The sequence below is a fragment of the Peromyscus maniculatus genome, chromosome 3 (assembly GCF_049852395.1).
Source record: "Peromyscus maniculatus bairdii isolate BWxNUB_F1_BW_parent chromosome 3, HU_Pman_BW_mat_3.1, whole genome shotgun sequence".
Classification (NCBI taxonomy): domain Eukaryota; kingdom Metazoa; phylum Chordata; class Mammalia; order Rodentia; family Cricetidae; genus Peromyscus; species Peromyscus maniculatus.
The window spans coordinates 56,488,161-56,510,768 of NC_134854.1; positions in this window are offsets into that span (position 1 = coordinate 56,488,161).

A 22,608-nucleotide genomic window follows, 5' to 3' on the forward strand; every position below is an offset into this window, starting at 1 on the left:
GAAATATCTACATGGACTCCCTGTGCTATAGGAAGGCAACATACCTCCTCTGCTCTTCCTGCTTTCTTCTACTATACAGGCCCAAAAAGCGACAGCAGAGACTGCTGGGCCCAGGGAGATGTGGGCCTCAAGCATTCTCAATCATAACTCAGAATGTACTTCCCCAGACACAAAATAAATAACTGTTTGGTGGGAATCATGCTGTCGGTATTGCATTTCAAGTTCACAGTAGCTCAACCAGGCATCACTGAACACAACTGTTTACAAAATTGTTCTTCTGGGAAAATCTTTTCAGATCCCAGATAAATGATTTGAAAATAAACTTTTTTTTTTTTTTTTTTTTTTTTAACATAGCCAGTTTTGCAGCTAGGGAAGTTCTGTATCTGGTATCTGGCACAACAGGTTGAAAAGACAGAATAATACTTCTTAGTCTGGCAAAAGGATGAACTTAAAGACAATAGCAGACAGACATCAGGTTCTTCAGACATCTCAGTCACATCAATATGTCCTCTGCCCAGAGATTTTCCTGGATGCATGTTATTAAGCCCAGATCATAGAGGGCTGTGTGAAAGGGCTATTTTCCATCCCTGGTGCAGATGACATCCTAAGCAACATGTTCCCCACTGATGCCAGGAATGCACCTTGGGTGATGAGCAGCAGGGCAAAATTCTGTAGTTTATGAGGTTTTTTCATTTTTAATTAATTCATTTATTTAGTGCTAGCTTTCCAGAGGAAAGAGAAGTTGTGCTGCAAAAGGGAAAAATATTATCAACAGGAAACATGGAAGGGATGTGCATTTCATATGGTTTGTAGAAGATAAGTAGCTGAATATTTTGGGTTATGCCTTTTGGGGGAAAGAAGTATGCTTCCTTAGATAAGTCCTAGATATTTTATCTATGGAGTATAGCACATGGAGAGCCATGATGTTCAATCTGTATATCTGAAGGAGAGCTCCTGTGGAAGAACTATAGATTGGAAGAATAGTTCAACACATGTCATGTAAATATATGTAACAGAAAACAAATCTTTCTTTGTCTCTAAAAAAAAGCAGAAGTGTTTAAAAGGAATGAAAAAAATCATGCTTGCATATTGCCCAATCTCTGCCATGGGAATCTCACTTTCATAATATTTATTTTTTCCAAAGGTCATTTGTAAACAGCACTAAAAATACTTTTAAAAATATATATAAATATAGGATTTATGTAGGAAATTTCAATGGAATATATTTCCACCAGGATCATCCCAGATAAAGAACAGCTTGTCTATCACAGGACCTGCTCAACCATAATGGATATAAAGAGGCCTTTAGAAACATTTCCATGACTCTTTACATGTTTTTTCTTCTTCGGTTCCTAGAACTTATTGTCATATTGATCAGTAGCTAGCAACTATATTTTGTTCATTGTTTGACTTTGAGAAGTAAAAACAGACATGTTTTTCATTCAAAACAGGAATTTACTTCCTTTACTTCATGAAAAATAGACATAATTCCAACTTTTGAGAAATCTACTTTATTGAACAGACAAGATTTTTTTAGCGCTAAATACCCCTTCCCACATTCATTTAGTCAAATGAAATCTTTCCAGATGCCCAAGCTTATAAACTCATAAAATTAGAATCATGGTGTCAAAATTAGATTACAAATTATACACACAAAGTACACATACATGCATACCCACAAAAAGACTGAGTGAGTGAGAGTTTAGACTATCTGCACTTATGAAATTAAAGTTTAAAAATTAGCAAATTTTATCCAACAGTATAAAAAAGAATCAATGTAGAGATGGTCCAAAATCTGAAAATCTTTTGATATAATATACATTAGCAGTTTAAATGTTTAAGAAAGAAAAAAAATCATCGTATAAGATAAAGGATAGTATTTGGTAAAATTATTAATTATTTGTAGAGAAATTCCTAGAAAACTTAGAAGATCTTTATAAACATGTTGAGAGACTTAGCAGTGATCTATAAAGCACACCATGTTTCCTGGGGACATGTTAAAAGTGACTCCATTACAACCACTAAAAAGACAAGAATCACTACTGCCCCTTTTATGAACGAAAGATGAGCCACGGGGGTAGGGAAGGAAAGGAAATGTCTCTATTTGCTATGATAATATTATTTGTTTAGAAAATGGAAGAGAATTGCTCTAGTTTGTGTCCTGTTGCCTTGATAAAACACTGAACAAGACCAACTTGGGGAGGAGAAGGGTTATTTACTTTAGAGTTTACAGACCACCATACAAGGAAGGCAGGCAGGACAGGGCAGGAACTTGGAAACAGGAAATGAAGTGGAGACCATAGAGGAACACTGCTTATCTGCTTGTTCAGCTGCCTTGCTTACACAGCCCAGGTTCACCTGCCTAGGGATGGCACCACCCACAGTGGAGTGGCCCCAACCTCCATCATTCAGCAACCAAGAAAATGTCCACAACGTGCCTTCAGGTCAGTCTAATGGAGGCAATTCTTCCATTGAGAGTGCCTCTTCCCAGGTATATCAAATTGACAGCCAAGATTAGCCACCATAAGAACTTCAAACTTATTGAAGCTGAGAAAAAGACCTTAGCAAAATTCAATGTACAAGAATCTAGAGCACCTGTAACCAGCCATCTCTAACTTTTAAAATGGGAACTTATGCTGTTTGTAATTACAACAAAAAGAATATATTATCCTGAATTAATGTAGTTAGATGCATAAAAAGTTCCCAAACCTAATTTAAGGCCATCAAACACCCAAATAAAGCTGAGCACTTCAGTTCCAGCACTTGGGAGGCAGAGGCAGGTAATCTTTGTGAATTCAAGACCAATCTGGTCTACATAGTGAGTCCCAGGCCAGTGAAGGGTACATAGTAAGACCTTGTCTCAAAAACAACGCAGAAACCAATAAACACACGAAAAACAACAAATGGTAATGCATGCCATTTTTACAAATGACAACTCTCAAAGTTGTAATGATAGAAAAGTAGTCTACACATTAACTTTGCCAACTAAATTCCCAGAGGATACAGTTTGTAAAACATAACAAAATAATAGCGAACCTGAAAAGCAGAGCTCTCAGAATAGGTAATGTAATAGTCATAGAGCAGTTTGGGTTTGAGCAAGTGCTACCTGCATAAAAATAAATGAAAAAATTAACATAATAAAGTAGGAAACCTAGAAGCAAACCCAAAGACATACACAAAAATAGTCATAGAAGCATTGAAATTAGATGAAAAATGACTGCTCTGTGAATGGAAAGGTCACAATTACGCAGAAACAATAAATTTGGTTTCAAACTTCTTACCCCAGACTGCAATAAACTGGGTGAACTGGAAACGATGATGAGAGATTATAGGTGAATATTTTTAATAGGATATGAAACATAAAAACACAAAAATGTGGTGATATATTGTATACCCTAATAATTTTACCTGAGGATCCGAGAACAGAACAAGCTACTAGATTAAACACAGAGGCCAGGCAGTGGTGGCACACACCTTTAAGCCTAGCACTCGGGAAGCAGAGATCTGTCTGGATCTCTGTAAGTTCAAAGCCACCCTGGACTACATGAAATTGATTCAGTCTAAGAGAGAAACAGAGACAGACAGTGGTGGTACCCACCTTTAATCCCAGCACTAGGAAGGTTGAGACAGGAAATGACATGGCTGGGCAGAGAAAGGTATATAAGGCGTAAGGAGACAGAAATGAAAGCCTTTTCATCTGAGGAGGCTCATTCGGCTAGAGGCCTGTTGGCTGAGGCGTTTTCAGGCTGAGGAGTTGGTGAGGTAAGAGGTGGTGGCTGTGGTTTGTTCCTTTGCCTCTCTGATCTTTCAGCATTTGCCCCAATATCTGGCTCTGGGATTTTTTTTTATTAAAAGGCCGTTTAGAATTCGTGTTACATACATATGAAAATATTGATATACTAGAGGATACGGTTAGACATGGCAAACTGAAGGAGCAACACTTAACTGTTTCTGTTCCTTCTCTCAGCTTGACAAAATGATAGCAAAGACCTAAAGATCAGAAATAAATCCTACAAGGCAAAGAGCCCTGGAAAGGAACCAGCAGAGGTCCAGATTCCAGCCAAATTTTGGAATATGGAAACTGGACAGATGGTTGGTAATTGACTTAACAGCCGAGAAGCTGAAATCTGGCCCTGTGGATTGGTAGGCTAATGAAAAGATGCCAATTCGAGCTTCAGAACCAGGATTGTGAAGTCCTGGGAATCTCTCAAAGTGTGGAGTGGCTCAGAGAAGATGTTTGGTTCCAAATGTCCATGTAAAACCCAAACGGCCTCCTCTCCCCAGGCACAACCAGGTGAATGTCCTCTCAGAATCAGCCGGAAAACAGGAAGTTGGTTTTGTTTATTCTCTGAAGAGAAGTGACAGAGTCCAGGGTAGTAGACAGGGTGAGGTAGTAGACAGGGTGAGCAAGCATTCCAGTGAAAACCAACTCCCAGAACCCTTGAAACATCCTCAGACCCCCACCCACCCTCGCCGTGCAGGGTTCTCAGCACCCTACCAGCTAGGCTTGTCCTCTGCAGAGGAAAAGAATCCAGAAGATTCCACTCCAGGGAAACTGGCATGTCATGGGGGCGGGGTATACCTAAAAGGACAGACATTTCAGGAACTGACATTTCTGGCTCATGATTGGAGGCCTTTAGTGAAATGCATTCAGAAACTTCCCATCAATTGCTTAAAACCTCACACTTAAATATGAACATCACGTAAAGAGAAGACTTTGTGCGGAAAACAAAAAGCCATCAGAATGGAAGTTCAGCTGATGGTGGCTCAGCGGGTCAAGGCCCCCAAGTTCTACCCTTTAAACACCCCCACTCACGCAGTCCTGAGAATCACAGTGTTTTAATGGTACATACAGTTCTTCTCTCTTTTTTTTCAGTTCTCACATTCGGTTATAGAGCCTATGTGTGCATCATGACCCCGCACTGTGTCAGAAGCTAGATCTATAGTAAAATGAGATGATCATGGTTGACAACAATGAACTGACTATTACAAAATAGTCAATAGTCAACACTTCAAACATTCCCAACACAAAAACATGACAAATGTCTGATGTGGTATATGTGCCAGTTACCATTATGATATCACACAGTATGTATGTGCGTGCGTGTGTGTGTGTGTGTGTGTGTGTGTGTGTGTGTGTGCATGTGTGTGTGTGTTGAAATGTTATTCTGAATCCAATAAATATGTACGATTATTATGCGTCCATTAACAATATGAATATACTTTAAAAATAAAATCAAGAGGTCCTTTTCAGAGAATAAGAACAATCTTTTGTAAATAAAAAAAACATTATGGCAGAAATTTTTGAAAATTCAATTCAAAAAGTAAAAAATAAACTTACAAAAAATAATCCTGCAGAAAAATAGAAGAAAAACGCAAGATGAGAAAAAAGCTTAAAAATAAAGAAACAGTTGGATGAAGAGGTGGCTCAGTGGCTAAGACGGTTTGCTGGGTTCAGTTCCCAGCACCCACACCAGAGGCTCACAGCTCCCTGTAACCCCAGTCCCAGGGAATCCAACTCCCTCCTCTGGTATCTACAGGCAACAAAACACACATGGTAACATACACACATGCAAGTACACATATAAACATACACATAAAATAAAAACTTAAAAAGATAACTTACACACATGGTAACATACACACATGCAAGTACACATATAAACATACACATAAAATAAAAACTTAAAAAGATACTTAAAAATTCAATACCTAGTGGGGGGGGGAGAGAGAGAATGGGGGAAGGAAATAGTGAACATGATTTCCTAAAGCCACTAATACCATCTTGAAGGCCTCGTCCTCATGGCTTCATCTAACCCTAGTTACCTCCCAGAGCCCCTGCCTTCAAGTTTCCTTAACACAGGAATTGGAGGATTATGTTTCCAACACCGGAACTTTGGGGCACATATTGAGACCACAGCTTTCTGAATCCAGAAATGTGTAGCCTTTAGTTTTAGGAAGCCCATGGCTGGAGCTCCAGCAGGAAGCTGGAGGCAGGAACTGAAGCAAAAGCCATGGAGGAGTGCTGTTTACTGGTTTGCTCCCCATGGTTTGCTCAGGCTGCTTTCTTATAGAACCCAGGACCACCTACCCAGAGGTGGCGCTGCCCTCAGTGGGCTATGCCTTTCCACATCAAGAGAATGGCCCCACAGATGTAACCATTCTGATGGAAGCAATTTCTCAATTGACATTTCCTTTTCCCAGGTGTCCTTACCTTGTGTCAGGTTCACATATCAACAACAACAACAACAACAAAAGTAACCAACAGAAAGACAGACATTTGTGTAAGAAAGGAACAGTAACCACTGGACAGTGTAGCTCAACAATGAGGAAGGTTTAGAGCCATAATTATTGACTTCACCCAAACAATGATGATGTAATGAGCTTGGAGGACTACCGACAAGAAGGTGCCCACAGACAGCACTTCGGTGGGTAGGAGCGCTAAAGTTTTGTCTAGTAAGGAGTCAATAGGTAGTCTGCTATTGAGAATTTGAAAACGTAGTAAAGAGTCAGGGTATTATTCAAGAATATGAAGCTAAATCCATAAAAGAATAACAAAATAGTTCACTTTTTATTTACTTACTGGACAAATATTTATTGAGTTTCTATCATATGCCAAGGCCTGTTCTAGATGCTATGAACTAAGTACACTCTGATGGTGAGGAATGATAAACACTGACTAATCCGTAACAATAAAACATCACTCAGTGGTAAGTACTATAAAGAAAAAAAAAAAAACATGAGATAGGTTAAAAGTCAAGAGATAAATGGAAGTTTTCTCTTAAGAACTTTCAAAATAGAGGCATAAATAAAGCAGAGAGCTAGGGAAATGGCTAAGGGGTAAGGTTCCTTTTGCTCAGCAAACATCAGGATGTGATTTGGTAACCAAGTGCCCACATAAAAAGCCAGGTATGACTGAGCATGCCTGTAACCCCAGCACTGACAGGTGGAGGCAGGAGGATTCTGAGAGTTCATTGGTCAGCCAGCCTAGCCAAAACTTGACTTTCAGCTTCACTGAGAGACTGTGTCAAGATAATAGTGTAAAGATCAGCAGAAGACAAGGAACTGCTCTGGTCTCTGTATACACATAGCAGAGAGAGAGAGACAGAGACAGAGACAGAGACAGAGACAGAGACAGAGAGACAGACAGAGAGACAGACAGAGACAGAGAGAGACAGGCAGAGAGACAGGCAGAGAGACAGGCAGAGAGACAGAGAGAGACAGAGAGACAGAGAGAGACAGAGAAGCGAATAAGCAGCCACCAGTGAGACTATACAAAGTAGACGGATCTCCTAACCAAGAAAGGCAGGTGCATAGACTATATTAAAATAAAAGCCAAGTCCAGGTTACCAGGGAGGAGTGATAGCCCATGGCTCATCAAATTATCCAAAGCTTCCGAGTGCTGGAAAGGACTTTGGGTTTTGTTCTAAGTAGGATAGAGAGCCACTGGATGATTTTGAGCTCAAGGGGAAGAAGTTATTTTCCTGCCCTGTGTACAGTACATGACAAGATGGGAATGGTGGAGACAGGAGACAACTGTTGTTTCCTCCAGGCCAAGGGGCATTGCTTTGAACCGGGTGTTAGAACTTAGAGCCAACAACTATGTATCAAACAGAAGAATAGTAGCTAAGACTTATAAAGAACTCCCAAAGTTAAACACCCAAGCCCCTAAATCATCCAATCAATAGTTCACAAAGGAAGAAAAACAAATGACCAATAAGTACCTGGGGGGAAAAGTGTTTAACATCCTCAGTTATCAGAGAAATGCTAAGTAAAGCTGCCTTGAGAGTCCATCCCACTGCATCCAGAAGGACTAATTATTAACCAGACAAATGTTAACAGCGGCTGGAGAGAGTGCAGGGCTCCTTTTCGCCACTGGTGGTAGAGTAAACTGCTGTAGCCACATGAGGTCAGTAGGTGGTTCCTCAACTCATGACCCAGCTATTCCGCTCCTGGGTAAATATCCTAAGGAATCTCAATCAGCACACACAGAGATGCCTGCATATCTGTGTTTATTGCTTCCCTATTCATAACAGCTAGGAAACGGAACCAGCCAAGATATCCATCACAAGTGAGTGGATACGGAAGACATACGCATCCACGCACAACTTTGTTTGGTGGTAAAGGAGAAAGCATGGCATTTGCAGAAAAATGGGTGGGGCTGGAGATCATCATGGTAAGGGCAATAAACCAGAGTCATGACAAAGGTAGCATGCCTTCTCTCAGATATGGAACCTAGATTTAGATTTAGAAATAGAGTATTTTCAGTTCTAACAGAGACTCAGAAGAAGACAACATTGGGTCATGGAGGCGGGCTCTAATCCAACAAGGACAGCCTCCCTTTTCTTTATTCAATTGTTTGAGACAAAGCCAGTTAAACCTGGGCTAGAACTTGCTCTATAACTCATACTGCTTTGAACTCACACCCCCCTGAGTGCTGCAATACAGAGGACCTTTCTGTCTGATGCCAGGATCCTTACAAGGAAAGCAGAGACAGAGGGGGATTCGAGAGGGACAAGTCAGGGGAGAAGGAACGTTCGGCAATCATCCAGAAGCGAAGACAGAGTCATGGAATGGATTCTCCCTTAGGGCCTCCAGAAAAAGCCACAACCCTGCCCAAGCTTTGATTTTGGAGTCCTTCCCTCCAGAACTCGGGGAGAGTAAATGTCTGCTTTTTGAAGGCACCCAGCCCGTGCTAATTTGGGACAGCAGCTCGGGAAATGAATACACCCCAGCTAGTAGCCGCTCTCCAGCTCTGTTGCCACCATGAGAAGATGAGACACATGGAACTGAGTTGGGTCTGAGAGGCTGCCAAGCCCAGCAGAGAGCTCTGTGCCCAGGCCTCCTGGGAAAGGCGCAAGAGACAAGCTGCTCTAGCTGTAGGCCACCAAGATTTTGGAGTCTTTTTTTTTTTTAAACAACAACAACAACAAAAATGGCTGATATTTATAAGTATGCTTTAAGAATTGAATGAGAAAAGATATTTGGTTGCACTAAGTTATAAAAATATCTGTTTCCAAAAGCCACCATATGTTAAGTAAAAAGACCAACCGAGAGGGAATAACTTAATATATAAAGACAAGAGATTAGATACACCTAGGGTGTTAAACACATCTTTAATCCCAGCAGAGGCAAGCAGATCTCTGGGTTCGAGGCCTGCTTGGTCTACAGAGTGAGTTTCCAAATAGCCAGGGCTATGCAGACAAACCTTGTCTCAAAAAGACAAAACAATTTAAAGAGAAAAAAGAAATGCCTAGAATATAAAAGGATATATGTCAGTTGAAAGAGATGGGGATGGGGAGATGGGGGGGAGGGAGAGGCTGATAGAAGGGGAGAGGGGAGGAGATAGGAAGAAGGGAGGAGAGGGGAGGAGAGCAGAGGAGAGGGGGAGAGCAGAGGAGAGGGGGAGAGCAGAGGAGAGGGGGGAGAGAGGAGAGGAGAGGAGAAGGGAGGGGAAGGGAGGGGAGGGGAGGGGAAGTAAGGGGAGGGGAGGGGAGCAGAGAGAAAAATAAGAGACAGAGAGTCCAAAAGAGAAAGGAGAGGAAGAGGGAGGGAGGAAAGAAGGATAAAATTATCCACTTTAGCAGCCCATCCCTTAATCAGTCACCACCTTGTCCCCACAGTCCACATTAGAAAGCACAAAAGCTGGTCTCAAACTGGTTCCACTTTGTCCATAATAAGGAAAACTCGAGTTCTAGATGAAACTGTCTCACATCCAACAAATGGGTAAAGAAATAAGTTTGAATCATACTAAACTAAATGGCCTGGATGGTACAGAGCAATGCATTCTTACACATTTCAGGTAAAGAAATCAACCAGTGTGTTCAGTTCCTAGAGACATCTCATGACAATTGTCATGTGCTTTCTTTCTCCAGGGATGCCACTGTAAGTCCATCCTCTTGGGAAATTGTCATAGTTAACGAAGGGAGCTCATTCCAGGGCTGTCTGCAACCGTGAGGACGACTGCATCCCAAGAGCATCCCACAGGTCTCCTCTCGGTGGTGTGAATAGTGCATAGGATGTAACAACACACAGCAGCTAAAATGTGCGAACTATGTGTGCTTAGATCTTGAATGCATACCAGGTGAAAGATATCAGGGCAGCAAGTGCAGCTGAAATGGTCCTTTTTGTACGAATTATCTATGGATGGGTGCATCAGAGAACTGGAACCAAGTTCAAGATGGTGGCTGGTGGTGTAAGGATGGAGAACAGTACTGATCATAGAATTAAGAAATCTGGGGCTGGGGAGACAGCTTCGTGGGCAAGAACACTTGTTTAGCAGACATGAAGACCTGAGTCTAAATCCCCAGCACTCAGTAAAAAGTCAGACATGGCTACAGGTGCCTGGACCCTAGTGCTGGGAGGCAGAGACAGGAAGATCCTGCAATCTCCCTGGCCAGACAGCCTAGCTGAACGCGTGGGATCCAAGCTCTGTGAGAGATCCCGATTTGAGGGAGTGAGGGAGAGTGTGAGAGAGGAGAACAGCCGACATCCATTCTGGCCTCTGCATGTATGTGCAGACATGGAAATGCGTGCATGCACACACACACACACACACACACACACACACACACACACACACACACACACACACCGTGTAGCTACCATGTATAAAAGAAGATTAAGTAACTATAATAAAACTACCACATTTATTAATCTTGTAGGCCATGCATACAGGTATTTGTTGTATTATCTTTAACTTCTGGGTTTTTGTTTGTTTGTTTGATTTATGTTTTTGAGAGGAAAAAAAAAAAACTACTACCTAGGCAAGGAATTCTCTTCTCAGGTTACTGGTATCTGGTCACTTTCGTGGCACTGGGAAAGACCACTATCCTTTCTCCTCAGACCAGAAGCAGAACCTGACCAGCAGGAGTGGACCTGCGCTGCCTGAAGTCCTTGATGTGGCCACTCATGTACATCAAGACTTTGACCTCACACAGTGAGAGTCACTCCGGGAGGACTGCTAAACAATAGCTTTCTGAGGGAAAAGCGCAGCTGGAATGAGGTTGCAGAGACCCAGTCAAGGGGTCCAGTGTCTTCCTGGGTAAGAAGAGCCCAGGGTTTCTGCAATAAGGACGACAATCTGACACAATAAAGAGAACGTGTAAACAGAAAATATCCCCTGGCATGGGGGCACCTGGGACAAATGGCGCACCCCTACCCCCATCACAGAACAGGACCAGCCAATTCCTTGACCTCCCTGTGGGAAACTTCTGCCCCTTACTTTTGATCTGGATGGTCATAGGTGTCTCTACAGTCTTCACACTTTGCATCAACTCCTGGATTTATACAACCTTCAGAAAATACAGAAATGAGACATTCCTTTCCAGTGAGCATCTGAGGCACTCTACGCTAAGCTGGATTTTTCTCAGTTTGTTCGTTTGTTCATTTATTTATTCATTCATTCATTCATCCATCCATCCATCCATCCATCCATCCATCCATCCATCCATCCATCCATCCATCCATCCATCCATCTTTTCTACCATCTGAGCATGTGTTAGCTACAAGGTGTAGTGTTAGGCTCCGTGCCTTTAATCATCTTCTAAAAATACATGCCTGCTTTTAAAGAACTGCTTTGCTAATGGGGAATCTCGGACTGCTGTAAAATGGCATCAGGACCAGAAGTCTTGAGAGACTTCTGTGCTCTGCATGCGCGTATTTACCCAGCTGGGCATGTTGTGTCTTCCTGCCCAGGCTTAATGTCTGAACTCCAACCAAGACCATGTGGCAGAGCATGGCCTCACCTCCCAACCAGAAAAAACACATCCTTCACTCTTTTCGAGGGGAGAAAAGCCAATCTCATAATTGGCTTTGCATTGCAGGCATATTTGTAAGGGGTGCAAAGGAGAAAACATTTAAAATATTTGATCTATTTTGGGTGAGGTTCTGTGGCCTTGGCCTCCCAGGCTGTCGTTGGGGAGGGGAAGCAAGAACACAGTTAGTTCTCTTGGGGTGCAGACTGTTTCCAAGATCCAAAAATGAGGAGGGAAAACATATTTTCAAAGAGATCAGAGCCCAGTGACAGGAGAAAGATGGCTGCGTGGACCCAACAGACTAACCACGTGACACGCGTGTGTCTAACCACTGGTGGGCCTGTGCAGGGACGCTGATCGTTTTATATCCGGCTGGGGAGCGGTGAGAAACGACACACCTTTGCAGCCTCCCCACTTCCCACTTCCCACGCACCTTCGTTACTCCAGACTCCCTCTTTTCCCACTGACCCCCCCCATACCCACGTCCAAAGCGAAAGGGAAAATGCCCTCTGCCTGACTTTTGTTTCTTTTAGATTCACTCTTTTCTTTAGTGTCAAATTTCTCCATGTTATTTTATGCTGTAGACCTGCCTCCCCACCTTCCTTGACCTCCCTTCTTGGTCCCTGACCATTCTGTCTTCAGGCCTCTTCTCATGGGTGCTCTCTATGTGGCTGACCTGTCCCATGCCCCCAAGCCTCCTTGGTTCTCTCTGTCTTTGGTGTCTCCTGACACTCATTTTTTGCTATATTTGTGCTTTTGTTCCCCTAAATGCAGACACACCCCACTGCCCACACCTGATCTCTTCCTTAGAGACCAATACAGTGTGGCAACTGTTTACTTCACAGGGCTGATGTAATGTGGTCAAATATCTATGAAATCCACCTATTTATTCGAGTGACAGCTATGAAATGCAATGACTTCTTAGGAAATTTTTCTCAGTCCTGACGGTGATGATGGTTGTGGTACAAATTATGACTATATAGTTAGTCTCAGCCCTTTGGCTAAGATTAGGCATGATAGAATAAACAATATGCCTATTACCCTGTTGTGGAATATTAATTTAACTAGGCAAAGATGTGTTATATCTGTTTATGCGGCATTTGCTCAATGATGGAAAGATGTGAGCCTTTGCCTGCCTAAGGCACCTGATTGGTCTAAAAAAAAAAAGCTGAATGGCCAATAGCTAGACAGTAGAGGGATGGATGTGGCTGTGGGCAGAGAGAATAAGAGGAGGAATCTAGGCTCAAAAGGAAAGAGAGAAGAGAATGAGGGAGAAAGAGAGAGAGACACGCCAGGCAGCCACCAGCCAGACAGCCACCAGCCAGACACTGAGTAGGACACACAGAATGAAAGAAAGGTAAAAAGCCCCGAGGCAACGCCAGGCGGTGGTGGCACACACCTTTAATCCCAGTACTCAGGAGGCAGAGGCAGGTGGATTTCTGTGAGTTCGAGGCCAGCCTGGTCTACAGAGTGAGATCCAGGACAGGTTCTAAAACGACACAGAGAAACCCTGTCTTGAAAAACCAAAATATATAACTAAATAAATAACTAACTAACTAAATAAATAAATAAATAAGCCCTAAGGCAAAATGTAGATGAAGACAAACAGGTTAAAATGAGTTATAAGAGGCAGTGGGACAGGCATAAACAAGGCTGAGCATTCATAACTAGTACTGAGCTTCTGGGTCATGATTTGAGAGCTGGTTGGTGGCCAAAAGAAAGACTGTCACATTACCCCTGCTTCCTTGCTCTCATCGTGAATTCACAGCCTTGTGCAAGTCTCCAATATCACCTTTTTTCCAACAGGATGAAGCCGAAGGTCGGCTGTGCTCCTTAGGTGGTCTTTAATACCCATTCTGTCTGCCTCTCTCACAGTTCCCAGCACAGACCCTCTCCCTTCCACTTTGATCTGCTTAGTTCCCCGTTTCCCCTCGTCACAGAGTGCTCCTCCTGCCTCCACGACCCATGTTTTGGGGCTTCTATTCCTTCATAGTTGTTTAAACCCTTCCCAGCTGTCACCATTATGTCCAGGCACCCTCCTCCAATCCCTCCAATTCCAGAGCTCAACTCTTAATCCTTGGACTCCCTATGACCTTAGGAATACTGTCAGCGCCTTAATCATCTGCTGACTTGAATTATTTGCTTTGATTCAAGGATGTCTCTATATAGGTTAATTAAGTAATAGCTTGCTAATTAATAGTTGATTGAATGATGCCTAATTAATACATATTTCTGAGTATTGTTAATTCTATTCATTTCTGGTGAATTGTAGCTGGCAAAGTAGAACACAGAACTTTTAAAAACAGGGACCACATTATATAATCACTGCTGATGTACCCATTTACATTTCTCTTCCTTTCAACCACCGTTTTGAGCTATAATTTAGCAATGCAAAAAATACTGATATTTTGACAGGTTGTATATATTCAACTGTATGTAAACTCGATACCAGAACTTAGCATTGAAGTCAGCACTTTGAGAATGATGAGTGTGAGTTTGGGTGCAGGCCAGGAACCCCGGAGTTTCATTGTCGATACCCTAATTAAGAGGTGCAGGTGGCTGGAGGAGGGGAGCCAATGATTTGGTCCTCCTACATGCTCATGAATACCAGGCATACCTCAGATGGAACAGACCATGTATGGCCTTCTGGAGACACATTGTTCTCAGAATTCTTCTGAAAGGTAGGAGAGGAATAACCATGATAGTCATAGTAATAGAAAGCACGTAAGTGTGGCCAGGGCTTGATGTGGACACTTGAGGGCCAATTAACCAATAAAGTAGGAGTTGCATTGTGAGAGAGGAAACTGAGGTGGATGGCCAGACTCCTGCCCAATAGTGGCTCCCCTCCAGATACATGTGAAGCATGGTAACAGCCTTGACCCAGAGTCAAGGAGGTGGTAGATGTAGAGGAAGAAGCCCAGCAACCTGGGGTAGCTGATGACCTTTCCCTCCTTGTGATATTTCTGTCTAATGAACTAGACCCCAAACTTGGGAAAAATCTATTTTCCCGAAAATGATACTGGAGAAGTGCTAGTTTGCTCTTCCCAAAGTTCTAAAATGGCCGCCTCTTATTTGCATGCCATTTCTATTGGCCTTTTTTTCTAGTTATAGATCCTGCATTTATGTATTGTTTTCAATTGATGTGGGGTTCTATGCGAATCTATCCTTGTAAGTCTTATCTGTAAGTCAGTCTGTGGAATGGAGAAGTTCTGGGAACTTCAACAACTCAGTTGTTGACTCGCAGTCTGTGACTCTCTAGTAGACATGATGGTAGAGATTCACACACAGATACAGACATGGGTAAGAATGGAGACAGATGAGTAAGTGTTAGTCTCCACAGCTCAGTGTCTGACTAGCACAGAATATCATGGAATGAGAGAATTTTCAAATAATTTTGCCTTCTTTATCTCCTCTTCAGATTAAATGATCCTTCTTACTTTGGGCATTATTAGCTAGGGAGCTCCAAGGAATTCTTCCAACCTAGCATTCTAATATTTTTTCCCCTTCCCTGAAGAATATGGAACTAGAAATTGGCTAAATTCGAGAATACTGGTCTCTACCTTCTTGGAAGCAGGGTCCTAAGCCTTGGAGCATATCTGTCTGAAGTCAGATGCAAATGGAGACATTTGCAAGGCACAAGTAATAAGGAGCTCGGCGGCTACTCTCAGAAGAAAGACCAGCCCTTCCTACTGCCCACACTGGTGTCATAGAAAGACTTTGTTTTGCTGGGATGGGCTTTGGAATGGACTTTCTCAGTGGAATGAGAAGATTCAAGATTCAACTCTAGCTCAGTCAAACTCAATGGGATGTTTCTTGGGTTTAGACCAAGGCTCAGTCTAATAGATAAAGGATCTTTCTCTGAGCACTGGCCTTTCTATGTATCTCTTCTGTCGGAAAGGTGCCTGAGAACAGGAAGCCAGTTTCAATGTTCCTACCTCCATGCTAAATACCGTTTCTTTAAGGTAGTTGTAAACTACAATGATATGCTTGCAAATGCCTCAAAATATTAAAAATATAAATATATCTTACCTTTTTTGGTATTTAATTAACTTATTAGCATCTTTGAAAATAAGAAGCTGGGCCATCTATATTATTATTACTTTTCTCTTACGTGTAAGAGAAAAGTAATAATATTGTCCCCATTTGCATCTGACTTCCATGAAGTCAGTAGGCAAATGATATGATGAGAAACAAAGACAGTTGAAGAACTTAACCTAGGCCATAGAAAATTCTAGAACACAGAAAGCATGAACACTACAAGTTAAGCAACTTGAGTAAGTACTCTGAGTTTTAGTTTCCTCATTTGTAAAAAAGTTTTAGAGCCATCTCACAGACTTGACATGAAGGACAAACACTAATAAATGCAAACATACTTGTAAACAGGGCTGCTCAGCTATGAGTGATTGCATTAACACAAAGCCGAAGATACAAATCCAACTCACTTTCTGAGTTTTGTTATTTTAAACTTTAATAACTGCCAATTCCCTGGCTATGGGACCTTGACCCTCAGTAGACTATGGAACACTGGTTTCACAGCCACAGAGCTTTTGCTGATATTTGTCATTCCAAAGAAATTGGTGAAATTCCACTGAGCACTGAGAGGAAAACACAAAGTTTTTCATTACTATCAGAATAGACTATCTTTTGGAAGTGCTTGTCAGGGAATTTGGGGTGGAAAGAAATAAAAATAAAAATGTGTTTAGAACCAGCTTTAAATAGAATGTCCTAAGGCTCTAAAGAGTTCATCCTGATTGATTGCATGCACACCCCTCTCCTGGCATTCTTTGTCTGGCCTCCCACCCTCTACCAGTCACTGTCAGGACCTAATGGTCCCATGACTTGTTTTCTCAGAACTGTGCCAAACTACACCGATGGATTACTACGAGTTGCTGAAGCAATCATGTCTGGTATTTTTCTGTCTACAAAAATCCTTGTGTTCTAGAATTCTGTTGTTTTGTTTTATAACAACCCCTTATCTTACCTCACCTGCTCTCAGCAACCGTCCTCTTCTGTGCCATTGCTATTTTGCATGTTCCCTTTCAAGGTTTTGGGCAGTGTTGTCCATGCAAGCCTTTTAATGTGTGCAAATGGTATTGCTGTGTTGCATTCTGATTCTTAATGTTGTCTCCAACTGCTATGCCTTTATGATCCCCCCTCAAAAAAACCAAAAACAAACAAACAAACAAACAAACAAACAAAACAAAAAAACAAAACAAAACAAAAAACAACAGCAGCAGCAGAATTTGACTTGTTGTGATTCCCCAGTTTAAACTCAAAAGGTAGGGGAGCTCTCACGCTGCGTGCAAACGTGTGACCCGAGGGAGAGGGCCGGCGGCCTCTTACTGTCTTTGACCCCTCTGTCTCTGACTCTCCTGCCTCTACTTGTAACGTTTTCCCTTTCTGCACTTGCTTGGTCACCCCAATTTTTTGTTTGAACTTACTCTTTTTGCATCCTCTGCTTCTTCAACTTCAACCCGCCCCCCACCCCCCATCACTGCTTCTTTTGCAGCGAGAACCCAGCAAAGCCCTGTCACCTCTCTGGTGGGGACTGTCCTCTGGCTCTCCACCACATTTAGAGTGAATGTCCTTCCCCACCCAGGCCTCATCCCTTTTGACCACTGACCCCTTTCCTCCAGAGTGAGTACTGTGTTGCCATTATGACTGCTTTTACCCTGTCTAGAGTGTTCTTCCCCTTTCCTTGCTTGCCTGGCTTCTCCCTGCACTTCCTCAGATCTCTGGGGAATACGGTGATGTCAACCAGACCTTACTGCCTCTACCTATTAAAGCAAAGAAAAAAAGAAAAAGAAAAAATTGAAGACATTGCTTCTCCCACCTTGAGTTAGTTTCTGCCCCTTTATCCAGCATATATCTAATTGGATTGCTTGCCTGTGGGCTTCCCTCTACCTTTCATGAGAACAGAAGCTCCCGAAAGCCATGGTCTTTGGTTTACTCCTTGACATATCCTCTGCACTGGTTCTTGGTGCATGGTTATGTAAACAGATGGATGAATAAATGATTGACTTATGAATAAAGGTTATTCATCTAAAGAGAACTTCACCATCTGCCTCCTGGTCATCGTTACAGCAGCACCCTGGTCTTCCTCTACCCCACCCACTCCTGCATGCCCATGCACACATTCAGTATTCACTCCAAGCTCTAGCCACACGAAAGCCTCTTCCATGCTCTTGAATGTATCTTGCTTCGTCTGGTCTTCAGGTTTCCACACATACAATTCTGTCTGCACTGAGCACTGGTCTTGCATGTCTGTGTCCAGCTGGCCCCTCAGGATTTCCTCTAGGAAGCCTTTCTGACTGCCTCCGTCTGAGCTAAGTACCTTCCTACTCCACAGCACTGTGAGCATCTAAAATCATTGTGTTTAAACTGCCGCTTGATTTTTCAGCATCGATTCTGTACTTTGTGGCTCTGTCTTTTTTAAATCATCATTTCTGCAGTGCCTGGTACAGGCCTCAGCCTCTCGCTGACATGGCTGTAAGCTCTTGCAGTGCTGGAGCTCGGCTGACAGAACCAGCTTGCTGAGTGGCTCTTAATGAGTCTGATGTCCAAGTACTTTGGGGGAATTACACATGGAGATCATATTGCACTAGTTAGAAAGAGCCATAGAATCTCCCCAAAGCTGTTTTAGCATTCAGAAATATCCACACAGAGATAATGCCTAATCAGTCCCTCATGGGGATTTATAAACAACGCTGGCTGTGGGGACTTTCCGTGTGACGTCATTTTCATCAGTGTGAAGGGTAAGAGGAGAAGGGCTGGGTGAGCCTGCTGAGCTCAGCGACAGGAGCCCACTGGTCTCCTGGGTTATTTTAAGTGTCTGTTCCCAGGAAGAGCATGACAAGCTCTCTGTGAACTCGGCTTTCTCCCATGTTAACATGAGCACTGCAACAAAGGCCATCCTTTCCCGAGTCCCTTGGAGGAATAATAAATAAACGTGATAAGAAACTGTTTCACAAAATAAAACAGACTCCAGAGTCAAGAACAGCCAGCTAGAATCCCACATGTAGCTGGGAAATGTTTCCCATTTAAACCATTCCCATCATTCTAATGGGCAGTAACCTCCCAGCCTGCATTCTTTAAAACACACACACACACACACACACACACACACACACACACACACACACACACCACACACACACACACCACGGGGAGTTGTCCCATACATGCCTTAGGAAGAAAGTTACCACTCACTAGTCAAATTAGCCAGCACCACTCAGAAAGACCAGCATGTGGTATATACTTTGGGGGGTAAATACAAACTACGCTTGTTACCCTGACTAAATAGAATCACTGCTCCCAGTCACGTCCCAAGGTTTCCTCAAGACATGAACCTGGTCCTGTCATCAAGTAGGCAGACTCATACAGCCAAAAGAACGGTGTCTCATTCAAGTGAGCGGGCCATCATCCTGTGGCAGCCATTCTAAAGCCAACTTTCAAACAGTCACACAGAAGGCCTCTCGAGCTCCCGGAAGAATGCAGGGCTGGGAAGTGCTCAAAGACATCGAGACATGAGAGTCACCTCGGCTGTGGACAGAGGTCTTCAAAGACCACAGACCTGCGGGGCAGAGACACTGAACACTGGACACTACAGACAGCCAGGCAAGGAGAGCTGGGTAGTTCTTTCCCACTAGGGAAATATGCACCGAGTGGAAATGCGGTGAGGGAAGGCCCGGCTGTTCACTGCACAGCTGTGGAGGCTGGTCCTTCACATTCTACTCTCTCTGGGAGGGAAGGAGAACAAAGGCAGACCAATTTCCACTGAATTGGAACACATGGAAAGCCAATCTGGAGAATAATAGGCTTCCTTTTGTTTTTATAACCAATAACTTAACAATAAACAAACCATAAACTTAGTCTAAGTCTTAAGTTTAAATAAAGGCCAGAGAGAAGAATTAAATGAACTCAGTTTTCTGGCTATGAAGGCCAAATTCATGCCAAGTTCTAAGACCATGTCTTCAAAATGGAGCAAACAGAACAGATACTCTGGATGAAGCAAACCGCTAAAGAATGTAGAAGGAAGAAAGAAAACGTGTTTCCAAAGTTGCGTCTTAGCCTACCTTATTTCAGATGCCAAGTCAAGCTGTTTAGCCACTATCTATGGTCTGTCAGGCTGTGCCATGGGTTGGCATTTTGACGGCACCTGGAAAAGCTCTCGTTTGTAATACCTTTAGACTGTTGTTCTAGACAATCTCTTCACCAAAAGTTAAAGGCGATAATAATTATGGAAAGGTGTGGTAGTATTGTATTCCCCCAAATATTGTGCACCCTAATAAACTTATCTGGGGTCAGAGACAGAACAGCCACTAGATACAAAGGCTAGAAAATGGTGGCACTCACACCTTTAATCCTAGCATTCCAGAGGTAGAAATCCCTCTGGATCTCTGTGAGTTCAAGGCCATATTGGAAACGGCCAGGCATGGTGACATACACCTTTAATCCCAGAAAGCGAGCCTTTAATCCCAGGGAGTGGTGGTAGAAAGCAGAAAGATATATATAAGGCATGAGGACCAGAAACTAGAAGCATTTGGCTGGTTAAGCATTTGGCCTGGTTAAGCATTTGGCCTGGTTAAGCATTCAGGCTTTTGAGCAGCAGTTCAGCTGAGACCCATACTGGATGAGGACTCAGAGGCCTCCAGTCTGAGGAAACAAGACCAGCTGAGGATCTGGCAAGGCGAGGCGAGGTGAGGTGGCTGTGGCTTGTTCTGGTTCTCTGATCTTCCAGTGTTCACTCCAATAACTGGCCTCAGGTTTTATTTAACTAATAAGACCTTGTAAGATTCCTGCTACAGAAAGGCTCATGTTTGTAATATCTCTGGACTGTTGTTCCCAACAATCTCTTCACTGAAAGGTAAAAGCTATAGTATTTACGTGTATGAACTCGTTGTGAATATAGTTAAATCAAGTAAAGGGTTATTAAGTTAGGCGTAGCATTTAGAGAGAAATAAAAACAAGTTGGCCATTTCCATGGACACCACGATCTTGTGTCTTATCTTTTGCTTATGACTGTTCAAGGTGGGAAGGCTGGGTGAAAGGAACAGGACGCTGTTGGTCCACTCTCTTTTCAGTCAGGAAGCCGTGGTGAATGCTCAGGCTTGGCTACCTCACTCCTTGAATGCAGTCCAGGATACCAGCTCACAGAGTGGTGCCTCCCACGTTAAAGGAGGGTCTTTCTACTTCAATGAACCTAATTTAAATAATTCTTCACATACATGTGCAGAGGTTTGTTTCCTAGATCCTCTCAAGCTGACAATCAACATTAACCGTTATAGTATGATAAGCACTCAGAGGCCAAGCCATGAGGGGCAGGGCTGTCCAGCATGAAAAGAACCAGAGCCACTGCCAGGGATATTCCCTGAAGCAGAGTAGGAAGCAAGGGTGGGAGGGGATGGGGGAGCGATAGCCTTCTTTCTTTCCCACCCCATACTTCATGTTGGGCAGCTCTCTCTAGAAGCTGGAAGGCAAGGAATCTGGAAGCCACAGCTTCCTGCATAGAGCAGTGTAGAGGGAGGGTGAGGAGCAGACCTGGAGGTGGGAAAATATCTCATAACTATTGGATAACTATAAGCAACAAAAAGAGCTAACGGCACAGATTGCTATTGTTCAAATGCAGCAAAACACCGTATATTTACTCTGGTTAAATATGTGTTGAAGCTGGCGGTGGGGTGGAAATTGTGTGAGGCTCACGAGGCTCACAGTATGTTTACAGCTATACCTAGGAAGCAGTCTCTAATATGGGGCTTTATAATGATGACAATGGATTGTTGGTGTTGACTGATCTTCTTTCAGATGGAAGAATTCTGTGTAATTTAGAATACGCAGCCTAATATAAACAGACTCTAAGTTGAAGTCAAGGCAGAGAGGATTTGTATTTCCATCTCAACCTCTTACTTGTTGAGTGTATGAGGCTAACTAAGCAAGTTCTCCAAATATCCTTTGAGCTGTGAGAACAGAAAGCAGAGCTCCAAAATGGAACCCAGGATACAAGTGAAAACTTTCTAGTGAAGGAGGTTTAGGTAAAGGGAATGAGCTCTATCCAGGCCACTGCCTCTCCACTTGGATAAAAAAAAAAAATGTCGAGATCACGATTGCACATTATGCACCTATATTTTTCATGTGGACTAAAATAATAAGCATAAAAATAAAGCTATGAAAGTGATCAGAAGAAATGCAGGGAACTTTTATTACTTTGAGTAGGAATGACCGTTTGAAACAAGACTGAGGATGAAATAGCACAAGGAAAGACTAATAAATGTGACTACAATAAATGATTTCATGAGCCAGTGCGATGGCTCAGAGCATCAAGAGCCTTCCATAAAACCTACATGGCAGAAGGAAAGAGAGAGCTCTAACTCCTGAAAGTTGTCCTCTGACCTCAGCCAGTGCACAGTGGCACACACATATAAAAAAAAAAAATAGTTGATAGATAGATAGATAGATAGATAGATAGATAGATAGATAGATAGATAAAGCAAAAAATAACTTCTCCACTATGAAGAATACCATAAGACAGTTAAAAGACAAGAGACAAAATACAGATAAAATATTTACGCATTTGTCACAAAAGATTAACTATTGCTAGAACTATAGCTACAGGCTACATACTGCCCACCACCAGGGGGAGCAATTTGGGTAAATGACAATGTGAACTATGTGCCAAAGTTTCTCTGACTAAAATGCACACATATCTATAAAAGGAAAGGCTAAACAATCCATCCACTAGGAAAATGGACAAAGGATGTGAAAAGTAGATTCATTATAGGGAAAATCCAACTAACAATAATCAATGTCTAATCTTACCTGAAATTAATGAATGCAAATTCAAACAACAAGGAAG